General features: G+C 43.4%; 1 non-coding gene across 1 annotated transcript; it reads right to left on the bottom strand.

Annotated features, from left to right (window-relative positions):
- Positions 1-1,280: 1,280 nt before the first annotated feature.
- Positions 1,281-1,415, bottom strand: LOC115893763. Its single transcript, XR_004053818.1, has one exon. It is a non-coding gene; the product is annotated as a small nucleolar RNA SNORA1 (small nucleolar RNA).
- Between the last annotated feature and the right edge of the window lie 6,568 nt (positions 1,416-7,983).

Raw genomic sequence — 7,983 nt, 5'->3', positions numbered from 1 at the left:
GAATGTCAGGAGGAAGAAGCATGCGAGAGGGCTCAGGAGGCGGGATTCCAGCCTAGGCTCAGCCTTGAGCTCACCATAGGGCCTGGGGCAAGTTCCTGCCTCTCTCTGTGCCTCAGTTTCCTCAGTCTCAGTCTCATGCAATGGTGAATTGTGCAGGCTCAGGAACCAGGTGTGTGGGTCCCAAGCTAGGCTTCCTCACTTGTGATCTGCAAGCATTGGTCAAATTACTTAACCACTGTGCCAACGTTTTCTCCTCTGTAAAACTGAGATAATAATAGTACCTACCTTTTAGAGTTGCTGCAAGATGAGGTAATGCATGTAAAGCATTTATAGCGGTGCCTGGCACACACTAAACACTCAAAATCAGCTATTTTTAAAATTATGATATGATGATGGTGTTGGACTAGCTTAGTGGGTTTTAAACCTTAAACCTTGGAACCTTTCTCCTAACATATTTGGAACTTCAGTGGGTGAAAAAGGTCACATTGAGCTCTTCTGGTTGGAAGGTGGAGACCCTGAGCCTTGCCACTTTAGCATCCCCCTTACCCAGGCCTGCCTCCCAGCTCCTCGCACCCCAGGCACCTCTGCAGAACCTTTAAGCTCCAGGAAACCCAGATTGAAAGCAATTATCCCAGAGGATCTCTGAGGTCCTTTTCAGTTGCTCCTTTTAATCCAATTCTTGCTTCAGACGCTTGAGTTTATATCTGGAAGAGCTTTCTTTGATAGCTCAAAATCCATTTTCCAAAAGCATCAACTGAACCAGGCCCTGGGGGACAGTGTGGTAAAGGCAAACCAAGGCAGATATGGAGAGGTGAGGAAGGTATTTAAGCAACAATCCTGACTGCAAAAACCCACAAACAACCAAATACCACCATTATGGTTTTTACTTTAAGTCAATACATTTTTATTTAAGGAATTTTACATGTGATTCATTCCACTGTCCATCAGGGTCACCTTAGTTCTTCCAAATCTTGAGTCAAGATTTATCTTCAAGATAGGCCTTTCTAGAGATTCATGCTTAATCCACAGTCGTTCTGTCCATCTTAGTTGGGCTTGTTTTATCTCCACTTGAATACAGACATATTGATGAAATACTTTAAAAACTTCCTACCCAGAATCTTTAGGGTCTAGTTCTTCAAATAATTCACTTTAGGGCCCTAGCAGTTGAATTGTGGAAAGCATATTGCTATTTTGGCTAATGAGCACAAATGTATTATTCTTTAATATTTTTCTAATGTTGAAGTTGTGTTGCATCCCATTTTCACTCATGACCTTAGCAGAAATGTTACAGGTCTCATTGTCACCAGTGTGATGTGTTTGCTGTGATGGAAACATAACTTGTTTCTCAATGTAGCCGCATTAACAATCTCGGGATGGCATGATCAACAGTGCCTATTCTCCTTGAGAATGGGGCATCACCTTCACAGCTGTTAGGATAAGCTATGCAGATGTGACTGCCTTCTTTCGTCATAGTTCAGGATAGTTTCTCATTCTTTTTTCTTGAGATGGTCAGGCGCTGTCGTTACCCTGTATGCAATGTGCCATGGGTGTCTCTTCTCTACTTAGGAACTGTCTTATTTCCTCACCTCTAATCTGAGAATAGCAGATGACCAAAAAATCAATATTGGATCTATCAAAGGGAACTGAGTATGGGCACCCCTATGTGGCCTGCTTCAAGCTGGATTCAATGATGACCCAAACAGATATAGATCCTGACCATACAGATGTTATTGTCTGGGGGAAAGATCAATTAGTGTAAGTGTGATAGGGATCAGGACTTGAAAGATAAAATTCCAATGTCCAGAACAACCACTGTGGGACCCTATAACCCACAAAAAGTAGGGGTTTGCCTTCAGGATCTACTGGGGCTGAGTCTTGGGAGGACCCTGAGAAACTTCATCTTGAGGTCCTGAAATGGAAGATCTCTTTGCTTCCTGGGACCCCAAGACCCACTGCAGAGTTCTGCCTAGCTTTTCAGCATATACAGAAGGCTGGCTGCTTGTTGTGTACACTGTTAGAATTGCACATGCACTTTAGACATTGGCCATTCAGCTTCCAAGGCAGGCTATGGAGGCCACAATGAGCGAAAGCTAAGAAACAAGCCCAATCCACAGTTAAGTCCTGACCCCTATCACACTTATTGATCTTCCCTCCCAGAATAGCATCTGCATGGCCAGCATCCACATGTTTGGATCATCATTGAATCTAGCTTGAAGTAGGCCACATAGAGGTGCCCATATTCATCCCTTTGATTGATTCAATATTGATTTGTTGCTCATTCAGTGCCCATCTTCATTGACTATCCTCTGCTTGTCATTCATCTGCATCTTCCTCTGATCACATGCCAGCTGCTTCAGCTACCTTGGGCTTGTCACTGTTCTCTAAGCACTCCCACTGCTTAATGATCAGGTTCTCTTTGCCTGGAATACCCTTTCCTGCATCACTGCCTTCTCCCACACCTACCAGGCTCCTACTCAATCCTCAAAACAATTCCAAATGCCACCTCCTCTAGGAAGCCTCCCTAGATCACCTCAGAATTTTTTATTCCTCCATTTCCTGTCCTCCCATAGAACTTACACAGTATGTGACATTCCACTTGAATATGAATTATATTTTTGTCATTGCTCCCACTATGTTATAAAGCTTGATGTGGGCAAAGATTTTTATCTTACTGGTCTTCATACTTGAATGTTTGGGGGGAAGTCCATGAACCTGGCCTTTTTAATTCCTAGATCTTTCTGGGTATGCAAACTTAGACTATCTAATATGTCTGAGTTTCACTATTTCCACCTGTAAAATAGGCATTTTTTAAAAACTTGTGATAACAAGTTTATTGTGGGCATTAACTAAGATGACTTGTATGAAGTAATAATGAAAATAAAATAATAGTAATGAGAGCTGATATTGACTAAGTGCTCATTTAGCCACTGCTCTGCTCTTTACAAGTAGGTCATTTAAAACATTTTTTAAAATTTTGAAATAATGATAGATTTGCAGGAAGTTGCAAAGATGGTACGGAGAGATCCCATGTAAAGATAGAACTGAGAGATCCCTTTCACCTGGTTTTCTCCAATGTTTACATGTTACATAACTATAGTACAGTTTCAGAACCAGGCAACTGACTGTGTGAGTATTGTTCTGTGTCCTTTTCTCACTTGTGTAAATTTGTGAGAATCTTACACAATCACCACCACAATCAAGATACAGAACTCTCCCATCTCCACAAAGATCTCCCTTGTTCAGCCCCTTCAGAGTCATACCACCCCTCTCCCTTCCGCCACCCCCAGCCCCTGACAACCAACTAGTAATATGTTTTCTATCTGCAAAATGTTGTCATTTCAACAATGTTATCTAAGTGGAATGGCAAAGTATGTGACCTTTTAAGATTGGCTTTGAGATCCATTCAGGTTGTCTGTCTATAGTTCATTCCTTTGTTCCTGGTGAGTTCTGTTCCGTGGATATGCCACCAATATACCACTGATATACACTGATATACCACTGATACATGACTGACAGACCATGGTTTAACCAGGAAAAGTATCTAGGTTGTTTCCAGTTTTTGGCTTTGACATATAAAGCAGCTATAAATATTTGTGTATAGATTTTTATTTGAATATAAGTCTTCATCTCACCAGGATAAATGCTTGGGGGTGCCATTGTTGAGTTACATGGTTAGTATATGTTTAGTGTTTTAAGAAGGAAGTCAAACTGTTTCCGAGAGTGGCTGTACCATTTTACATTCCCACCAGCAATGTATGAGTGATTCAGTGTCTCTACATCTTTGCTGGAATTTGGTGTTGCCACTATTTTAATTTTATCTGTTCTAAAAGGTATGCAGTGACATCTTATCATGGTCTGACTTTCCATCTCCCTAATAGCTAGTGATGTTGAACATCTTTTCACTGCTTATTGGCCATCTGTATATTCTTTTCAGTAACATGTCTCTACATGTCATTTACCCATCTTCTGGCTGGATTGTTTGTTTTTTAATGTGGACTTTTGAGTATTCTTTATATATGCTAGATATGGGTCCTTTGCCAGCTATGGGATTTGCACAATTAGTTCAATTAATCCTCATAACAACTCATGAAGAAGATACTAGGATTATCCCAATTTAATAGATGAGGAAGTTGGGGCACTGAGAGGTTAGCACTGTGTGTGGCACACAGCAGGTTTCCAGGGACACATCACAGTGAGTTTCATGCAGATGGAGCTCAGACCAAAGGTATAGTACCTCGAGGTACCTTGGTGGAATGGTGAGGCTGTTGGAGATAAGGAAGAGGAGCTGAAAGTGAAGGCCAGCAATGAGTAGAGGGACTTCATACCAGGCCATCAGCCTATTTAACAGGTTGAGGAGTTGAGGCACAAGCACTAGAACAGATTGCTATCTGTCTGTTTCATTTAAGTTTCTGTAAGTTTCACTAAGTCTGTGAAAATTGTGTCTCTTTTCAACCGCATTCTACCTTTCTCCTGTGCTGCAAGGTTTGATGGTAGCTGGCTGGTTTCTACTTCAGCGTCTTTTTTTTTTTTTTTTTTTTTTTTTTTTTTTTTAAAGAAGGGATTTCTCCCGTGCCTTCTCTTTCCAGGGCACATGGAAGCAGCAGGCTGCTGCTGCTGTCATGGAAAGCACAGGAACAGGAGTCAGGATACCAGGTGTTGGTCCCAGCATGGTAATGAATAGTGTGGGTATTGAGTGCAAATCATTTCTCTGGGCTTTCTATCTCCATATCTGTAAAATAGGAGTGACAACAGCAGCTAGCTGGCAGAGTGATTGTATAGATTAGATAGAGAGGAGAGGAGGAGAACAGGGGTGTTGGTAACACTCATGGGTTCAGAGTGGAACTCTTTCTTGTCTAACCATGTAAACCTGAGCAGTGTGCTTAACTTTTCTAAGCCTGTTTTCTTATCTGAAAAACAGGGACAATCACAGTTTCTACTTTATGAGCTTGGTGTGAGGATTAAATGAGATATTGCACATAAAGCACTTGCATAGATCCTCTCTCAAGATGAACATGATTAATAATAACTAACATCTATCAAGCACTTACTTTGTGTCAGAATCTGCTTAAGTTCATCAAAATTAGGGTTAGACACCAAGACAAGGGCTTAGGTGCAAGTTTATATGGGAGGGAATCCCAGGAAGCAATGTGAGAGAGCAGGGAAGTGAGCTGGGGAGGAGTCATTTTGGTGGGCAGTGGGGGCTCAGTCCCACTGGGCACCCTCTTAGAGACTGAGAAACGCACCTCAGAATCTCCACTGTGGTGTTTATCCACCATCTTCCAGTCCTCATTCGTGGAGGGTCATTCCTGGGGCATTCATTCCACCACACCTTTGACCTGCCCTGTGCTTGGGCTAAGCCTATAACCGTGATGAGGAAGCACCCTCAGGAGAAAGACTCAGGAAGGCATTGGCACATACAAGGAACTGAACTATCTGTATGGGGCTTTGGCGTTGGCTGAGGGGAAATTGATGAATGCTACTGGTGTCTGCTATACCACTTTAAGCACTTTATAATATTAACTCATTTACTTCATGTAACAACACTATGAAATGTTCTGTTATTATCCCCATTTTATAGATGAGGAAACTGAGACACAGAGGGGTTTTACAACTTGACCAAGGTTCTCCAGTCAGTCTGATTTCAGAGCCTGCATTCTTTTTTTATTTTTTATTTTTTTTTGAGATAGGATCTCACTCTGTTGCCCAGGCTGGAGTGCAATGGCATGATCATGACTCACTGTAGACTCAACCACCCGAGTTTAAGTGATTCTCCCATTGCAGAGCCTCCTGAGTAGCTGGGACCACAGACACACACCACCATGACGGCTAATTAAAAAAAAAAATTTTTTTTTAGTGATGGGGTCTCACTATGTTGCCCAGGCTGGTCTCAAACACCTGGACTCAAGCAATCCCCCTGCCTTGGTCTCCCAAAGTGCTGGGATTACAGGCATGAGCCACCATGACTGGCTGGAGCCTGCATTCTTTCGAGAAGTTTTGACCATAATTCTCAGTAAAAAATATATTTTACATCACAATTCAGCTCCCAAACACACATACACTAAATAAAGATTCCTAAAACAATACTCATCTGTACCACGTGCAATACACTCTGAAATTTTCTGTTTTTTTTAAATCACGTTATTTTAAAAATGGTGTTAGTCACCCACTAAATTGTTTTCATAACCCAGTAATGGGCTGCAACCCACGGTTTTGGAAAAGACAGTGCTCTAAAATTCTATTTTATAGGACAATGTTGATGTCATAAGGCTGGCATGGGGAATGATATGGGGTAGGTGCCCAGGGAAGGTTGGTTTCCTTGTGTGCCCTTTTTGGCAAACCAGAGCCTATGAGCTGCTACCTTCTAGGCCTGCATACAGAGGCCTGGCTGGACCTAGCACGTTTCTTAAATTCTAGACTTACCCCAGTGGAATCTGCTCAGCCTCCTCCCTGGGGATGGGCACCATCTTGGGCTGTGACCTTCAATTCACTGGCTCCCCAGAAGCCAGCTCCTCCTTGGGAGGTGAGGTTATACCCTGTCCCCACAACATTGTCATTTCCTTCCCCTGAGTCTCTCTGTGTGAGGATTGTTCCCCTAATCAGGATGGAGACGCAGTTCATTACAAGCTGGTGAGGCAACGGCTCTGTGCTCCAGGCCCGAGACAGGCTGTCTGGGAGCTTGGCCAGCCTCCCATTGCCCCGGACACCAGGGCAGTGGCCTCAGAGCAGAACCAGCTCTCTGGGTTTGTCTGCCCCCTTCCCAAGGGACACAGGCAGACACACTGTTTGCTGAGACTTCCACAGCTTTCATTATTATAAAACCTCTGTCATCCTCAGACAATGAGTTTCAGCAAATGATAGCACTATTTCCGAGAGCGTCTGTAGAGCACCTAGAATAACAACTGGCCTTTATTGAGTTTTTACCATGCACCAAGCCCTGGGCTAAACGCTTCACCTGCAGGCTGTTCGTCTTTACAGCAAACCCAGTAGGTAGGTATAACTATCCCCACTCTACAGATGCAGGAACAGAGGCACAGAATGTTTTGGTAGCTAAACAAGCTCATCAGGAGGTTAGAAGGTGGCCACACCTAGCTGGCCCCACTGACTCCACCGACTGCCTCTCTTTGCTGTGTTGCATACGAGAATGTGACTCCAAGTTTTTCCTTCCTTCTGGATCCACCTCTGGCTTCACTCTGCTCAGCTGTCAGGTGAGTTTCCTTAAGTGACTTTGTCTCTCTGAGCCAAGTTTCCTCATCTGTAAAACAGTGCCTAGTGGTACTTCCTTCCTCAGGCTGTTAGGAAGAGTAAATGAAATAATGTATATAAATGCATCTCCCGGAGCTCCTAACACGTAAGAAGTGCTCAATAAATCTATGTATGAAAGAGTCGATTCAGCTGTTTTCCTACTGACTTGACAGTATCCCGCAGCCATTTCCCAGAGGCATGATGTCATCATCCAGAGGATAATAGCAGCCAGTCTAGAAACCTCCATGTGTTCCTGGGCTTCTCATACTTGTGCCTTGTGTTGTCCCACTGCCCCATCTCACTGACTTCCCTGGGGCAGAAATCTCCAATATGACTAATATCTCTTGGAGGGCTATGAAGAAGCCATTTATTTCCTCCAACAAGAGACCCCTCCACCCAGGACGAGGAGAATAGCCATGTGGTGGCTGCAGAGCCTGGTGCAGAAATTCTCGTTAGCTGCAGTTTAATTACTGCCTGCTGTATAGGTTTTTAATAACAGTAAGTCCCAATTAGTTTCTTGTTACTTCAGAAATAATTACTGATGGTGGACCTTTGTCTCTGTTTTAATTCCAGCTTCATTCCCAAGCTGCGGAAGTCTAAACAAGTGGGCAATTTTAGCTGGAGGAGGTGGGGAGGATTGGGGATGCATGAGGAATGTCTGCACAGAACTGCAAGTTTCACTGCGGTGCGTGTGTTTGCCTGAGATGAGTGGAGGAATGGCCGTGGCCATTTCTCACCTCT

The sequence above is a fragment of the Rhinopithecus roxellana genome, chromosome 15 (assembly GCF_007565055.1).
Source record: "Rhinopithecus roxellana isolate Shanxi Qingling chromosome 15, ASM756505v1, whole genome shotgun sequence".
NCBI classification, from domain to species: Eukaryota; Metazoa; Chordata; class Mammalia; order Primates; family Cercopithecidae; genus Rhinopithecus; species Rhinopithecus roxellana.
Note: the sequence above shows the minus strand (reverse complement) of the source record. Positions and strands in the feature narration are given on the sequence as shown.